The sequence below is a fragment of the Equus caballus genome, chromosome 12 (genome assembly GCF_041296265.1).
Source record: "Equus caballus isolate H_3958 breed thoroughbred chromosome 12, TB-T2T, whole genome shotgun sequence".
NCBI classification, from domain to species: Eukaryota; Metazoa; Chordata; class Mammalia; order Perissodactyla; family Equidae; genus Equus; species Equus caballus.
In genome coordinates, this window is record NC_091695.1 from 30421622 (window position 1) to 30440411 (window position 18790).

The 18790-nt window shown below is 37.0% G+C and overlaps 2 pseudogenes; both read left to right on the top strand.

Moving 5' to 3' along the window:
• OR5BB27P (olfactory receptor family 5 subfamily BB member 27, pseudogene) lies at positions 4827 to 5752 on the top strand (annotated as a pseudogene).
• On the top strand, positions 17261 to 18452 carry LOC138916842 (olfactory receptor 5A1-like; annotated as a pseudogene).
• The last annotated feature ends 338 nt before the right edge of the window (positions 18453 to 18790 follow it).

Sequence of the window (18790 nt, forward strand, 5' to 3'; positions counted from 1 at the left end):
TCTTCTTCCTGAAAGAAGATAAATTCTCCTTCAGTTTATCTCACTGACTTGGCAAGCAGTCACCATTACAGCCTTTCTGTTCATTTCCTGAAAGTGCATCTATGTGAAAAGATGTGGTGATCATGTTATTGAAAGCATGCTCAATTACGTTTTCATTGCCCTGTCCATTTTTATAATAATGCATCTGAAATGGTGTCTGTCATTCTAGAGATCTTTTGTGAGAAATTCTTGCAATGACTATGCGGGGGCATTCCCCAATCTCTAATCTCTTGCCCACATCCTGTCAGTGATCACCTACAAGAATTTCTCTCTGTCTTTCCCATGCCACACATCATCTCTCGTTTTGTGCGATGTCTCTATGGGTACATTTCTCATCTCTCTTCCTGGGCTATAAGCTCCGTATTGGATCGTTTACATCATCCAACGCACCAAGTATAGTCCTTTACACTCTCCAGTGTTTAGAAACAAGATTAATGCAGCAATTAACATATTTTAGTGTGCAGTTTTAGTGCAGATATTAAAACGTGGCTCTGGAGTTAGACTGCCTGGATTTGAATCCCAGTTTGGCCTTTCATCGGTTGTGTGTCCTTTAAGTTCTTTGCTGCTCTGACCCAAGGTCTTCTCATTTGTAAAATGGCAATAACAAGTGCACATATCTCATAAATTTTAGTTGAAAACTAAAATAAGATAAAACATAGAAGTATTCAGAATAGCACCTGGAACATAGTACATACCCAATAAATATTAGCTACCTAAAAATATACTTGATCTTCTGGCAAATTCAATCCTATTAGAAGCAGAAAAAAATGAAGCAAATCAAGTAGCTTTGCGTTTTAGAAAAAAAATGGCCAGGAGTAAGCTGCAGTATTCAACTCTTTCACAGAAATATTATTTGTAAAGGTGTTACTGTTAGTACTGTGGACTATATATTCAAGGAAACTAGTAATGCCAGATAAAATTTAAAAGAATTTTTTAAAGGCTGAGTCAGTGAGAAAGCAAATAAACTTATAAAGATTCAGAAATGAGGAGAAAAAGCACAAACCTCAGAGGCAGTGAGCTGGGGCCAGTATTTTCCCCAGAGGATCTGCTAATCTCTGGTCGCCTCATTGTGGGTTTCAATGAGCAAATATCTAAGAGTTAGGAGAAAAAGACAATGTGTGAGATGGACTTAGAGACAACACCCTTTCCCCTCAATGCCACTGAAAACAGGGACTCTCCAGGAGTGACATTCTCAGACGGCAAACTATTAGAAAAAAGAAAAAACTATGCACAAAATGAGACAGTGATAAGCACACCTCCCTCAGCTTTAGTTTGAGAGAAAGAGAAAAAGCAAAAGAGTCTTCCTTGATAATTCTGTTTTTAAAATTTATTTTTATTGAGATAATATTGACATATGACATTGTGTAAGTTTAAGGTGTTTGATGTGTCGATACATTTACATATTGCAATGCACTTACCACTCTAGCATTAGCTAACACCTCTATCATATCACATAATTATATTTATTATTTTGTGGTGGGGACAATTAAGATCTAGCCTATACAGATTTTGAAATATACTGATGTACCTCTGAAATTTATATAATGTTATAAACCAATGTCACCTCAATAAATAAATAAATATCTAGTGTCTTAGGAACTTTGAAGTTTAAGATAGAATATTGCTGTCTGTAATCACTATACTGTGCATTAGATCTCTAGGATTTATCTGAAAGTTAAAAGTTTGTACCATTAAACAACATATCTCCAATTCCCTTAGCCCCCAGTCTCTAGTAACTTCCATTCCATTTGTTTTTACAAGTTCGGCATTTTTAGAATCCACATGTTACTATCATATAGTTCTGTCTTACTCTGTCTGACTTATCTCACTTAGTGTAATGCCCTCACTGTCCATCCATGTTGCTGCAAATGGCAGAATTTCCTTCTTTCTCTTGTCTGAGTAATATTCCACTGTGTGTGTGTGTGTGTGTGTAACATCTTCTTTATCTATTAATGCATTGACAGACACTTAGGTTGTTTCCATATCATGGCTATTGTGAATAATGTTGCAATAAACATGAGAATGAAGAGATCTTTTTGATATCCTTTTTTCATTTCCTTTGGATATATACCCAGAAGTAGAATTACTGGATCATATGATAGTTATATTCTTAATTTTTTGAGGAATCTCCATACTTTTTTCCTTAGTGGCTGGACCAGTTTACATTCCCAAGGCAACACATGCGAGTTCCCTTATCTCCACATTCTCGCCAACACTTGTTCTCTCTTGTCTTCTTGATGACGACCATTCTAACAGGTGTGACGTCATATCTCATGGTTTTCATTTTCATTTCTCTGATGATTAGTGATATCAACCATCTTTTATGTTCCTTTCGGCAGTTGAATGTCTTCTATAGAAAGAATGTCTATTTATTTTCAATGTCATTTTTAATCAGATTATTTGTTATTAAGTTGTATGAGTTCTTTAAATATAGAATATAAGAAGCCCTTATCTGATATATGGATTGCAAATATTTTCTTCCATTCTGTTGGCTGCATTTAATTTTTTTGATTGTTTCTTTTGCTCTGTAGAAGCTTTTTAGTTTGATCTAGTCCCACTTGTTGATTTTTGCATGTGTTTCTTGTGCTTTTGGTGTCATACAGAAAAAAATCATTGCAAGATCAACGTCAAGGAGTTTTCCTCTATTTTTTCTTCTATTTTATGGTTTTAGGTCTTATGTTTAAATCTTTAGTTCATTGCAGGTTAAGTTTTGTGAGTTTTGTGAGTAAGGGATCTAGAGTTTGCTCTGCCTTTCTTTGGGTACTCCTGGTTCACTCTTCTTGTTCCCTCTTGTGGCTGAATTCTTAAGTTATTGTGTCTTTGGTTGTTACCACTCACTAGGCTGGCTACTGGAAACCTCTTTTCTGTTCCAGAAGGTGGTGCTCTAGCTCATGTTTGCAGTTTCTCCCTTGTACAAAGGCCAGTTCTGTTTTTCTGAGAGCAGTCTGTTTGCCAGATTCAGGAATGTGCACAAGGAGCCAGTTGCAGAGTGGAGAGAAGTGTGGGTTTGGCACTGGAGTTTTGGGCATTCCTGTGGATGTGGTGGGGTAATCCTCTGGTGAGGTACTCCTGGGGCCTCATGGGAGGACTTCCTGCTGAAATCATGAGCCCTTGCATTCCTCTAATTCTCTCTGATATTCCTATCTGCCTTATAACCTGATCTCCCTTCTCCCTCTGCTCATGGTCTATCTGCCTCAGTAGTCTAAGTATCTCTAGAGAGCAAGGAATTCCTAGCTGCATCCATATTTGGGGAAAGGAACCCTTTTACCTTATTTATCAGGCTATACCTTATGCTTCTATAAGGATTTTCTCTTTTCATTCATCTTTGGAACAAGGAGAATGGGAAATGTTGAGGAAGTAGGAAGAAGTTCGGGATGCCTAATGCTGACCAATGATTGCAGCTCATAGACAAAGTTTATTCCATTAAAGACACAGCCCTTTTCCAGGGAAATCTCCATGACTTCTACTATTACCCATATACATGACTGCCAGGCTACATTTGACATCTGTTTTCTACTTTTCATGGCTTCCCATGGTTTGCTTTCTATTTTGAGATTATCTGAATAAAAATGTGTTTTTGATGGGAGATGTTCTGTGACCATCTGGAAAGATGACAGCTATAACATCTTGAAGAAGGCTTACCGTGCCTGGTGAAAAATATTCTTTGGTTATTTAGCATTTGGCCTGAAGGCCTAGTGCTTTCCTTCCCTGGACTGGCTCCAAAGAACAGAAAGAGAAAGAACTTCCAGAAACCCTGCCTAAGTTTCCCATCCCTGTGTCCATTGCCTAAGCATCGTAACCTTTTCATGATTCAAGTCACTCTACTTTGTAGGAGAAACCTTGAACATAAGAACAATGAATAGAACCAAGGGTGATTGAGAATCCAATAAAACCATATGCAAAAGTGATAAGAGGTTGCAGTTTGCTGGGTAGAGGGTCCAGAGTTTCCAATAGACTTTTGAAAGTATCATTGACCAAAGAAGATCAAGAATCACTGTCTTAGACAGTTTAATTCATAAGTATCTCTGATTAGAGGAAATAAAAATCTGTACCTGCAAGGATGGGTGGATAACGGCTCTTACAACTTGATCTTTTCTAGCTCCTCAGGAGCCTTCTTGGTGTCATTAAGTTGGGTAAGTCACATCCATTTCTAAGCTGTGTCTTGGCGTGTGACTCTTTCTACCATTTCATTATATTTTTCTTATATCTCTCTTGGCTTTGTGAAAGCAGAAAGGCAGTTACAGAACTTTCCACCCTCCCTGATTACAAATTAATTGAGTATTAGTTCCCAAGGGGATTTTAAAGAGCACCTACTTCACCATCCTCATTTAATGGTCCAGCATAACTCAGGGGCTTTTTCAAGCACTTAATTAATTTCAGAGCCATGACTGATCAGATTCTTTCTCTTTTACCATATAAAGAGATGAGAGTATTTTCCTTAATTACTTTGTTTCCAATCCTCATACGTTCGTAAACTATGGATTGGGAAAATATGAAATTAAGGCATTTTAGAAGATAATGTACTAATGATGTCCGTTTATTGTCTTTGTCCCCAAAGAGAATTACAGTATTTACGCAAGAGAATTTTTTAAGTTGAGTTTGGTAATTATAAATGGAAGACACTGATTAACTCAAAGTTGATGATTAAGATATATATGTAGCCAGCTGCAGAGTGGAAAGAAATTAAAAGTATTTCTTTTTGTCTTTTTAAAATGAAATAATTTCCTTCTCCCATCTTTTTCCCTGCAGATGGTACCAACCAGGTCCATGGAAGGAGATAGAAATCAACCTCTGCAGTCGTGTTTGTTCTCCTGGGACTCTTAGATGAAAAAAGGTAAAGCTTATCCTCTCTCCACTCTTCCTAGGGATCTACCTTGTGATCCTAATTTGGAAACTGGGTCTCATCATCCTAATCAGGATGGACTCCCATCTGCACACACCCACGTACATTTTTCTCAGTTTCCTGTCCTTTACAGACATCTGTTCTTCTTCTTCCACCAGCCCAAGGATGCTTTCGGACTTCTTAAAAGATACAAAAAATGATTTTGCTCGTTTCCTGTGCCACCCAGTATTTTGTTGAGTCCTAGATTTGTCTGACTGAATGCTGCCTCTTGGCTGCCATGGCCTATGACAGATATGTTGCTATTGGTAGGCCTCTGCAGTACTCAGCCATCATGGCTCCCAGCCTCTGTCAGAAGATGGCTGCTGGGGCCTATGGGAGTGGTTTCCTTGCTGTCATCGCTATTACTATGCCACTTGGTTTCATCTCTGTTACCATGGGCCCAACATCAGTTCAAATTTCTTCCTTGACATAATCCAAATTATTTTCTTGTCTTGTTCTAATCCCTTCATCAGCCATACCATTCTTTTTCTCGTATGTATTTTTGTTGGGTTCAGTTCTTTCTTAGTTATCAGCTTATCCTATGTTTTTGTTTCACCTTCCATTCTGAAAATATCTTCTGTCAAAGGTAGTGCCAAAGCTTGCAATACCTGTGCCTCTCACCTGGTAGTTGTGACAATCTTCTATGGCACAAGCCTCTCTGTGTGCCTACTTCCCAGCTCTAGCCACTCCAACAAGCAGGACAACGTGCTGTTAGTGTTCTATGTTATCTTTATACCCATGTTAAATCCTCTTATCTATAGTTTGAGGAAAAGGGCTTTCAAAGAGGCCCTGAAGCGGGTGGTAAAGAGGCTAATACATTTACCTCAGTGAGAACAATATTTTTGCAGCTGTTATTTCCCCTATGAGGAACACAAGAATAAGAATACGTGTGACCCTTTGTAGGTCACAAGAATAGCTAGGTAGAGAGATGGAATGAAAACCTGGCTCCTTGATTCCTGGTGCCATTATGTTTAGCTGTCACCATCAAGTGATCTATTTGAGGCAGTGTCACCACCATTGAATTCAGTTTATAAAGTGTGTATCCATGATTAGACCCAGGTCGATAAAACCCTACACTTTGAGAATAGAAGTTCTGTAATATATTTCATGTAGAGAAATGATGAGAATCTAGGAAGCCACACAGACAGTTCTTTCCTCATTGATTTTTTCTTTTATATATTTTCAATTGTTGAGAATTTATTTGTACTTCAAGAAAATTTTTAAAAAGAATGTATAAAATTGCATATGTGAATGTTAAAAATAATTTAAAAGTGAATACTTTATCTTATTAATTCCAAAGAGAGTGAGAGAAATCTAGTGTGAGAGAGATGGCACAGAATCAGAAAATTGGAAAGAGGGAGAAAAACAGAGAGAGAGAGAGCGCAGAAAAAATGGGTACAGAGGGAAGGGGAGGGGAAGGAGGAGAAAGCAGGAGAGGAAACTAAAGGAAAAGAGAAAAAAATAGTGTTCTGGCTTTATTCCCAAATAACATTGTTCCTTCTATCTTATTCCTTGAAACTCCTTGTGAATTGAATTGTGAAAAACAGATGGGAGAAAGGAATGGTAGAAAGAAGGGGCAATTTTAAGGTCAAGAGTTGGGGAGATTCTCACAGGCTAGAAAGAAGTCAAAGTCATCAATTTCCGGGCATACGTGGCCTGAAGCATGTTCTGTGGTAGCCTCCCAGAGACCATGCCAGACTCAGAAATGAAGGCTGTCATGGTATGTCTAGGAAGGCAGAGTCTGAATCTCAGAGATCTAAGCGCATGGAATTTCAAGGCCTTAAGTTGACCAGAGAGCAGCAGAGCAACCAGATGTGGGGTACCATGGAGACTCAGGGTCCAACTGGTATAATTTAAAGAAAATTTTGAAAAGAGATGTTTTCTCATGCATGAGTTGTGGACTAAGCTTTGCATATATTATGTTACTATTTACACAGTATTTTACACTTTACATAGTTACATTGCATAGGTTTGATTTTTTTCTCTTACCATGTTCAGTTGGCAGGGGATAAATTAGACCCATTTACAGATAAAACCTTTGGTCATATTGAGGTCTGCCACATTCTTCCCAGGGTAGCAACAATTCTTCTTGAAGCTCACAAAGTGTCATGTATGGAACAAAATGGTTCTTACTAACCAGAAACATTTCTACTGCTACTTGTCCATGGTGCCAAATTTCTGTACATTTGATGTTATAGCTTTAAAACTATCTTAAGAATCTGTTCCTTTTAAAATATTAATTTTTTACAGTTCTTATCAGAGTGACTATATAACTACTGACCAATTAGCAAGTGTTAAACTGAGTAATTAACTCCTTATCCCATCCATCCTTTTCTCTCTAGAAGTAGGATTAGCACAAGCAGATCAAATCATGAATGAGAACTTCCTAAATCAGGTGTTTCCCTAGTAATGGCAGGGTAGATGAGCTCCATCTTAAAAAAAAAGGAAAAACAAAACCCAAAAAACAAAACCAAAATTTTGCGGGAATCATCTTAAGCAGATATTTTTAATGAAGGATTAGTAATGCAGCATAATATGTTGTAAAGAACTCCAATTCAGAACACATGAATTAAACCTACTTTTAATAGAAGGCATGCCACGTACTTCACACTCTCAGTGCTTTATAAGGATTATCTAATTGATTCTACGAAGAACTACTCTATAAAGTAGCTGATACTATAAGCCCATTTTATGGGTGATATTAATGGAGCTTGAAGAGGTTAACTTGCTCAAGGTCACACAACCAGGAAATGGAAAGCTGGAATTCAAACCAGATTAGCTGATACTAATGTCCATGGTATTAACCATGATGATCTGTGGCTCTGTCAAGAATTAGTTTTACTGTATTCCTTATTACTTCAATATCCTTACTTATCCCTAGGAAACCATGCAATATCTGTCTCATAGGGCTGCTGTGATAATTAGCTCAGGTCACGGAGTGAGAAAAAATATATATCTAAAATGGAAGGCTTTGTAAACAGGGAAGTGTCCACATATCTAATTTATTGTTATCAAGCAGTATTCTCAGTTAGCTGTGTCATCTTTGGCAAATCTCTTAGCTCCTCTGGCTTCTAGCTCCTCACCTCGAAAATGATGATGGTATTAGACTAGAAGATGTCCAGGTCCTTTCCATGTCAAATGCCTCCAAGGTTGTTAAAAGAAATGTTATAATCACAAGACCATAATAGGACCATGAGGAAGTGGGGAATTGAATCAGAAGGGACATGGCAAAGTGGGGCATGAAATTAGATGGAGTAAAATTCCATGACAACCATGACCCAAGAGAATAAGCACCTGGAGTGTTTTCTCTCTCATTGTCTTTTCTCTTTTCACCTCTGCCCTAATAACACATTTAAGAAATACCCATCCAGTTGTGGGTGTTTCTTTGGCTGTGAATGGACAGCCAATTTCATGGCCTAAAGCACCAATCTTGGAGTGCAGTAGGGCCCACCTGAATAGATCTTTTGAAAGCAAATGAGCAATTTCAAGTTTGGCAAGAGCTCTGTTATCCTGGGGGATGTAGGTCAAGGTGAGAGGGCAAGATTTATAGAAAAGAGTGGATTCCGTGTTATCTCAATATCCAAGTGATTCTTCCAGTAAAACCTATGTGGAGTAAGATTTGTGGTCCTCATACATTTTATGAGGTTTATGCTCTCTTCTCTTCTTTATCTCTTTCCTCTCCCTCACTTCCACACCCTCCACTTAGGGCTTTTCCTGGGGTTCTCTTTCTCCCTACCCAAATTCTCTCACCTTCAGTGAAAAGAATAATCTCTAATCTAAAATGTCAATATTACTATGGAGTGAGGGGTGGATGATGTTGAGTTCTAGTTCTGCAATTTCTTAATGATGTGGTCTTTAACTCAGTTAACTTGTGTTTTTCACTTGTAAAATGAGAGAAATAGAAACATTTAGAATCTAATGAGACAATTTCATTAAAGCCCAGCACACTCTAGAAATTAATAATAAAGCATTGAATGAAAAATAATAATTTGCTGAATTCCAGGGGATTTAACTAATATCAAAACATCTTTGTCTAAGTATGGCCCTCTCATCACTCTTATTCAACACAGTACTGGAAGTTCTAAGCAGAGAAATTAAGCAATAAAAAGAAATAAAAAGTAACAAAATTGGAAGAGAAGGAGTAAAACTGTCACTATCTGCAGTTGACATGATTTTATACTTAGAAAGCCATAAAGAATCCATCAAAAAACTATCAGAAATAATAAGCGAATACAATAAAGTTTCAGGGTACAAAGTCAATATACAAAAATCAGTTGTTTTTTTTTTTAAAGGCAAAGATCATACCCATTTCATTTATTTATTTTTTTAAAGATTGACACCTGAGCTAACATCTGTTGCCAATCTTCTTTTCTTCTTCTTGTCCCTAAAGTCCACAGTGTATAGTTGTATATTCTAAGTGTAGGTCGTTTTGGTTGTGCTATGTGGGACACCACCTCAGCATGGTCTGACGAGTGTTGCCACGTATGCATCCAGGATCCAAACCGGAGAAACCCTGGGCCGCTGAAGCAGAGCACGTAAACTTAACCACACAGCCACGGGGCCAGCTCCAGTTGTTTTTCTATATACTAACAATGAACCAGCAGAAAGAGCAATCAAAAATAAAATCCCATTTATAATCACAATAAAAACAACAAAATGCCTAGAAATAAATTTCGCCAAGGAGATGAAAGACCTGCACACTGAAAACAGTTAGGGATTGTTGAAAGAAACTGAAGACAGAAAGAAATGAAATGATATTTCATGCTCATGGATCACAACTGATTTCTGAATGTTGACTTTTTGTTCTGGAACTTTATCAAATTCATTTATTACTTTCAACACAGTTTTGGTTGAATCTTTAGGATTTTCTGTCTACAAGCTCATAACATCTGCAAGTAATGCTAATTTTATTTCTTATTTCCCCATTTGTATGTCTTATATCTCTTTATCTAGCCTTTTTGCTCTAGCTAAGATTTTCAGTTGCTATATTGAATAAGAGTGGTGAGAGTGAGAACCCTTGTCTTGTTCCTAATGTTAGAGGGAAAGCTTTGTTTTTCACCGTTGACTATAATATTACCTCTGGGTTTGTTTTATATGTTCTTTGTTATGTTGAGGAACATTCCCTCTAGATCCAATTTTGCAGGGTTTTAATCATGAAAGGATATTGTACTTTGTCAAATGCTTTTTCTGCATCTATTGAGATGATCATGTTTTTCACCTTTCATTCTACTAATGTGGTGTATCACATTTATTGATTTGTTCATTGAACTTTCTTCCTTTCCTAGGATAAATCCCACTTGTTCGTGGTGTATAATCCTTTTACTGTGTTGTTGAATTTGGTTTCCTAATATTTTGTTGAGAATTTTTGCATCTCTTTCAAGATGGATATTGGTCTGTAGTTTTCTTTTCCTGTGTGCTGTTCTTGCTTTCTTTTCTTGTGTGTTTATCTGGCTTTGGTGTCAGAGTAATACTTTCAATTCCAAAATGCAATAGGAAGTATTCCTTCCTGTTCAATTTTTTGAAAATGTTTGAGAAGGATTGTCATTAATACTTTTTTTAACGTTTGGTAGAATTTGCCAAAGAAGCCATCTGGTTCTGGGGATTTCTGTGTTAGGAGGTTTTCAATTACTGATTCAATTTCCTTACTTGATTTTTTTCTATTTAGATTTTCTGATTCTTCCTGATTCAATCTTGACCGTTTGTATATTTCTCGGAAGTTATTCATTTCTTCTAGATTATCCAATTTGCTGGGCTGTAATTGTTCATAGCAGTCTCTTATAATCTTATGTATTTTTTACTATCACTTGTAATGTCTCCCCTTCCATTTCTGATTTTATTTATTGGAGTCTCCTGTCTTTTATTGTTAGTGTAGCTAAAGATTTGTCAATATAGTTTATCTTTTAGAAAACTAGCCCTTAATGTCATTTATTATTTCTATTGTTTTTCTGGTCTCTATTTAGTTTATTTCTAGCCTGGTCTTTGTTATTTCCTTCCTTCTATTCACTTTGGTCTTTGTTCTTCTTTTCTCATTCCTTGAAGTGTAAGGTTAGGTTGTTATTTGAGATCCTTCTGTATTCTTAATGTATGCATTTATTGCTGTAAACTTCCTTCTCAGAACTGCTTTTGTACCATAGTATTGGTTTTGGTGTATTCTATTTCCATTGTTATATGTTTCAAGATGTTTTTTGATTTCTCAGCTGCGCATTGATTTTTCAGTAGTGTGCTGTTTAGTTTTCACATATTTGTTCATTTCTCAGCTTTCTGCTAATGGATTTCTAGTTTCATGCCAATGTGGTCAGAAATGATACTTGGTATGATTTAAATCTTAAATTTTCTAAAACACATTTTGTGTCCTCTCATGTGATCTATCCTGGAAATGTTTTCTGTGCACTTTAGGAGAATGTGTGCTCTGCTGCTATTGGATGGAATGTTCTATAAATGTCTGTTATATCCATTTGGTCTAACGTGATTCAAGTTGAACATTTTTGTGGGAATTTCCTCTCTGGATCATCTATCCATTTCTGAAAATGGAGTATTAAAGTCCCCTACTATTGTTGTATTGTTGTCTATTTCACCCTTTGTATCTGTTAATATTTGGTTAATATATTTAGGTGCTCTGATTTTGGGTGCATATATATTTACATTTATTATGTCTTCCTGATGAATTGACCCCTTTATTATTATATAATGACCTTCTTTGTCTCTTGTTTCAATATTTGGCTTAAAGTCTATTTTATCTGATATAAATATAGCTATTCCTGCCTTCTTTTGTTTTCCACTTGCATGAAATATCTTTTTCCATTCTTCCACTTTGAGCCTATGGGTCTCATGAAAGCTTAGTGAGCCTCTTGTAGGCAGCACATAGTTGGATCTTGATTTTTCATCTATCTAGGACTCTGCCCTTTTTTTTGGTGAATTCAATTCATTTACATCTATTGTAATTATTGATATGTAAGCACTTACTAATGCCATCTTACTCATTGCTATCCAGTTGTTTGTATTTCCATTGTTTCCTTTTTTCTTGTGTGCACCTACCTTTGCACATGTGTTTTATTCCATGGTGGTAGGCTCTGTTTCCCCTTTCTTATCTTTCGTGAACCTAGTCTAGATTTTCACTAGGTGATTACAATGAGGGTTGTATAGAAATCTCATAAGGAAAACAGTCCATTTTAAGCTCATAGCAGCTTGACTTCCATTTTCTACAAAAACTGGACCCTTCTACTCTTCTGTTTTACATTGTTATGTTATTTTTGCCTCTTTTTATATTCTGTATTCTTTAACAAATTATAGTAGCTATAATTATATAATACTCCTCACTTTTAGTCTTTATACTACAATTTAGTGGTTAGCACACCATCCTATTACAGAATTAGTCTTTTCAGTCTGCCTTTATATTTACCTTTATCACTGTGCTGTATTCTTTTGTATGTTTTCATGTTGCTGATTAGTGTCTTTTCATTTCAGCTCAAAAAACTCCTTTCAGCAGTTTTTAGAAGGAAGATGTAGTGGTGATGAACAATCTCAGCTTTTGTTTTTCTGGGAAACTCTTTACTTTCCCTTCATATATGAAGTATAACTTTGCCTGATAGAGTATTCTTGACTGGCAGTTTATTCTTTCAACACTAAGTATGTCATTTCACTTTGTCTTGGTCTGTGGGATGTGGCTGAGAAAACTCCTGGTAACTTAATGGGGGTTCTTCTGTAGGTTACCATCATTTTTCCCTAGTTGCTTTTGGGATTTTGTGTTTATCTTTGATTTTTAAAAGTTTAATTATAATATGTCTTGGAGAAAGTCTTTTGGCATGAAATAATTGGGTGGTCTATAAGCTTTGTGAGCTTGGCTGTCCAAGTGTCTCCGGGTTTGAGAAGTCTGTAGTATTATTCCCTAAATAAATTTTCATCTGCCTTCTTCCTCTTTTTTCCTTTCAAACTTCAATTCTTTTAATTTTGTTTTGATGAAATCCCATAGATTGTATAGGCTTTCTTTGCTCTATTGTCTTTCTTTTTTTCTTTGCCTTGCTCTGACTGGGTTATTTCAAACTTCTTGTCTTCTAGCTCACTTATTTGTCTTCAGTTTTCTTTACTGCAAATGCTCTTTATTGCATTTTTCATTTCATTCATTGAATTCTTCAGTGCCAGAAATTGTTTCTTTTTTATAGTTTTGGTTTATTTAGTACATATATATATATATGTGTGTGTGTGTGTATATATATCATTTTGTTCATTTTTTTCTCCTAACCTCATTATTGTCTTTTTAGTTACCTTGTAGTTCATTGAGATTCTTCAAAAAGCTATTTTGAATTCTTTATTAGCTTGGTCACAAAATTATGTACCTTTAAACTTCTGAAATTGGAGATTATGGTCATCTTTAGGTGACAACATATTTCCTTGATATTTCATATTTCTTGTAGGTTTTGGTTGCTGCTTTTACATTTGAATTAAAAAAGACTTCCTAAAATCTTTACTAATTGCCTTCCTATGGGGTTTACCGTCACTGGTGGTGTTATATCTGAGATTTTCTCTGACTTTATATGGGTGAATGTGCTCCACTCTGCTTGCTACCATGGTTGGCAGAATTTTTAGGCTATTGTGTCTTCCTCGTTACAATTCACAAGGATGGCTACTGGAAACCTCTTATTTGTTTTCTCAAAGCTAGTGCTATAGCTCATGTTTGTGTTTTCTCTCTTGCCGTAGACCCAGGTTTATTTTTCTGAGACCACCCAGTTTACCAGCTTTGTTGTCACTGCTTCCCTTAGAAATATTCACAAGAAGCCAGTTGCAGAGTGGGGAGAGGTGTGGGTTTGGCACTGGGGCCTTGTGGTTCCCACTGATCTCGGGGGGAGATTCTTGGGTGAGGTACTCCTGGAGGCTCACGGAGGATTTCAGCTGAAATCCTGAGTGCAGTAGGCAGGAACTATGCTCATTTAATGTCTTTTGTTATTATCATTTGTTTATTTCCTGATCTTCCCCCTCCCTCCATCACCAACTACCTGTCTCAGTGCGCTAGGTTCTTTTTAGAGACACAGATTTCTCCAGCTGTGTCCAACACTACTGAAGCGGCTGGGCACTCACTCACTGTTCTTTTCCCCTGTGGCATAGTTCACCACCGTTGAATATTTCAGACTGTGCATTGTTGCCTTGAATGAGTGATCCTTGGAATGCTCCTCTCACCTTCCCCACTGTGACCAACTCATGCTGCTTTTCTGTTCCAATATTTCACTGTACTCCACTCTCAAGAAGGCTGGGGTTCCACAAAGTCTCTCTCATTCATGGGTGTCTGCCAAAGACAGCACTCTCCAGACTTTACCTGATCATAACCCAGATGGACTTAGGTAGGTTCACTGACTCCTGCTGGCTCTGCAGCCCATTCTGAGGTCTGTTTGACTATTATGGGATACACAGGTAGGCAAGATTTTTCCTGGGTCCCTTGGTCTATGGCCCTGGATACCACAACTCCCACAAGGTGTTTTTGCTCAAGAATGGATGTCTAATTCATTCTTACAAAAGTGGGACAAAAAGAAGGACTGTCTTTTACTGCTAAGATGCTAACATTCCTCCTTCCTCTGATAATTTTTAATCTCATACACTTACTCATGTAGATATGCAGCTTATATCTTTGACTATTGTGACACCAAAAGACACCAAGTCAAAATTTTTGTTTAAAGGGATTCTGTGTTGGTGTTGCCCCTAAGGTATCTGACAGAAATAATATAAAGCATTTCTGAAGGAAGACATTTTAAACTCAAGCCTCAGTGATTCCCACAGATAAATTTTTTTTAAATGCTAAATTAAGATAAAAAAAAATCACTAAGCAGACAAAAATACAAGATACCTTGCTAAGAGTCAGCTATAACATCAAACTATAAAATCAGATTTGCAAAACTATGTAGTTAAATTATTAGATATTAATAAGAAATAAATATGTTTAATATGTTTAAATAATGGATGCTATGGAAAGTATGATGAAAGAATAAGAGACTATCAAAGATGACCACTCAGGAAAAGAACAAAATGAAACCTTTAGAGAGAAAACAAAATATTATCACTGAAATGTGAAATTAAACAGATGCATTAAACAACCAGTTAGCAAAACTTATGATAGAATAAATTATCTGGAAGAGAGATCTGTAAAAATTAAACAGAACACAGGAGAGAAATACAAATAATGGATGTTTGAGTGAAGTGGAGGGTAGAGCAAGAAGATTCAATGACAGACATTTAATTGTGGTTCCAGAGGCATATACTAGAAATATAAAGACAATTTCAGAATATTACCTGTGTTTGATAGATAGCACATCAGGCTTAAGTTTACCTTATTGAATGAATGGACATTAGAGGAAGCTGTGAATACCTCCGTGAGTAGAAGATGAACAGAATATATCGTAGATGTAAAATCAATCTTTTTGTTGTCATGATTGTTGGTTAAGATGATGACTGCGATGATGATGAAGAATGCAGTTTTCTGCTCTGTTCTCACAAAATTCTCTTTCTATTCAGTCTCACTGTGGACAGAACCACACCTAAGTCTGGCACGATCAATACACTCATGCATCACTTAATTGTGGGGAAACATTGAGCAATGAATCATTAGTCAATTTCGTTTTTGTCTGAACATCATAGACTGTACCTCCACAAACCTACTTGGTATACCTACTACACACCTATGCTATATGGTACTAGTCTTACAGGATCACCATCATTTATGCGGTCTGTTGGTGACTGAAATGTTGTTACGTGGCACATGACTGTACACATTCTGTCTGCTCCCATTTTTCCTTCCACATTGATCTCAAATCTTGCATTTATTTTCTAATTAGTAACTTCCTTCCTTCAGAATACTTTTCAAAAGAGTTCACCATGAAGCAAAGACAGATCTAATTTTGGGAAATGAACCCGTCTGCCTCACTTCTCAGACTACAGCCTTATGCTTCAATGGGGATTTTCTCATATTGTTCATTTTTGGTCCTAGAAGGCTGGGAAATGATTGGCGAAAAGAAAGTCATTCTGGATGGCTAATACTGACAGGTATTTGTAGTTTATAGACATAGTTTATTCCACTAATGTTGCAGTCTTTCTCCAGGGGAATCTCCAAGACTTCTACTTTACACAAACACAAAACTCTCAGCTACATGTGACATATATTTTCTAGGTTTCATGGCTTCCCATGATTTTCTTTCTAGTTTGAGTTCATCTGAATAAAAATATACTTGTGCTGGAGATGTTCTAATGACCACCTGAAGAGATGACAGCTATTGCATCTTGAAGAGGGCATGCAGTGTCTTATGCAAAAATATTATTTTGGTTATTTACTGTTTGGCCTGAAGACTTAGTGCTTAACTTCTCTGGACTGGCTCCAAGGAGAAAAAGAGAAAGGACTTCCAGAAATCCTGCCTCAGTTTTCTAATCCCCATATCCCTTGCCTAAGCATCCTCATCCTTACATGAGTTCAAATCACTCTACTTCTACAGAAGTCTTGAATCTAGGAACCATGAATAGACTTGAGGGTGACAGAGAATCCAATAAAACCATATGCAGAGGTGATAAGTGGTTGCAGTTTCCTGGGTACAGGGTTCAGACTTTGTAACAGATTTTCAAATGTATCACTGACTCAAAGAAGATCAAGAGTCGCTGTCTTAGATAATTTAACTTATAAGTATCTCTGATTTGAAGAAAGAAAAAGCTGCACCTGCAAAGAAAGGAGCATAATGGCTCTTTCAAACTTATCTTATCTAACTTCTCAGGTGCTTTCCTAGAATCATTAAGTTGTTCAACTCACATCCATTTCCAAACTATATCTTGTCTCTGACTCTTCCCACTATTCTATGGCATTATTTTTAGATCTCAGATGGTTTTATGAAAACAGAAAGGCAGTTACAAGATAGTCCACCCTCCCTGATTACAGTTTAGTGGAATCTTGGTTCCAAAGATTCTATTTATTTATTTATTTATTTTCTGAGGAAGATTTGCCTTGAGCTAACATCCATTTCCAATATTTCCCCTTTTTTTCTTTTTATGTGGGCTGTACCACAGCATGACCTCTAACAGAAGAATGGTGTAGGTCAGTGTCTAGGATTCAAACCCAGGTACCCTAAGTGAAGGGCACTGAACGTAACCGCTAGGCCTCTAGGGCTTGCCCCCGAAGGAGATTTTAAAAGACATGTACTCCAGCATCCTCATTTGGTGTATGAAGCCTCATGATTCAGGGACTTCTTCAAGCACTGATTAACATCAGAGCCATGTGTGAGGAGAATTTTCGTTTCACCATATCGAGAGATAGCAGTTTTCACCAGTTTTGTCTATTTCTGATTCTCATATATTTGCGAATTCTAGGAAGTTAAAACATGAAATTAAGACATTTCAGAGGATAATGTACTCATAATGCCAATTTACTGTCTTTTGTCCCCAAAGAGAATGAGAATGTTTATTGAAGGGAATTGTTCATTTAAGTTTAGTAATCATGCGTGGAAGACAGATTAACTCAACATGATGATTTAAGTTGTATATTTAGTCAGCTGCATGACTGGAAAAAGACGAAGAATACTTGTTTTTGTTTTTTGAGAATGAAATAATTTCCATCTGTCATCTTTTTGTCAGTAGATGACACTAACCATGTCCATGGAAAGGAATAGAAATGAGACTTCTGTGTCCACGTTTGTTCTCCTGGGACTTTCAGATGAAAAAGAGGTGCAGCGTGTACTATTCCCAGTCTTTCTAGGGATCTACCTTATGACTCTAATCTGGAACCTGGGTCTTATCCTCGTAATCAGGATGAACTCCCACCTGCACACGCCTATGTACTTTTTTCTCAGTTTCCTATCATTTTTAGACATCTGTTATTCTTCTTCAAATAGCCCAAGAATGCTTTCAGACTTCTTAAAAGATGAAAAAAACATTTCCTTCATTGCCTGTGCCACCCAGTATTTTATTGGGTGCTGGATGGGTCAGGCTGAATGCTGCATCTTGGCCACCATGGCCTATGACAGATTTGTTGGTATCGGTAGGCCTCTGCAGTACTCGAGCATCATGGCTCCTGGCCTCTGTCATAAGTTGATTGCTGGGGCCTATGGGAGTGGTTTCCTTGGTAGCTTAGTTCAAACAGTTTCTTGCTTTCGTCTCTACTACTGTGGGCCCAATATCATTCCAAATTTCTACTGTGATGTAACCCAGATTATTTCTTTGTCTTGTTCTGATTCCTACATCAGCCAAATGATTCTGTCTCTCGAATCTATTCTTGTTGGGTTTGGTTCCTTCTTGGTAATCATCTTATCTCATGCAATCACTGTAGCTTCCATCCTGAAACTATCTTCCATCAAAGGTAGTGCCAAGGTCTTCAATACCTGTGCCTCCCACCTAGTAGTTGTGACAATCTTCTATAGCACAAGCCTCTTTATGTACCTGCATCCTAACTCTAGCCACTCCAAGAAGCAAAACAAGGTGCTGTCAGTGTTCTACGTTATCCTAATCCCCATGTTAAACCCCGTTATCTATAGTTTCAGGAACAAGGAGATCAAAGAGGCCCTCAAGAGGATGACAGAGAGTAACACATTTATCTCCATAAAAACAATATTTGGGCAGGTGTTATTTCCCCTATAAGGAAAATAGAGATAAGAACATGTAAGAACTTTTTGTAGGTCATACAACAGCTAGATAGAGAGAAGTGAAAAACTCACTTCTTGATTCCTGGTGCCATCATATTTAGCTCACACTACCAAGCGATCAGTTTGAGGCAGTGTTATGAACATTGAATCTAGTTTAAAAGGTTTGTTCCCAGGATTATACCCACGTAGGTAAACCCCATATTTTGAGAACAGAGGTTCTGATAGACATTATATGCAGAGATAGACAAGAACCTAGGAATCCACACAGTCT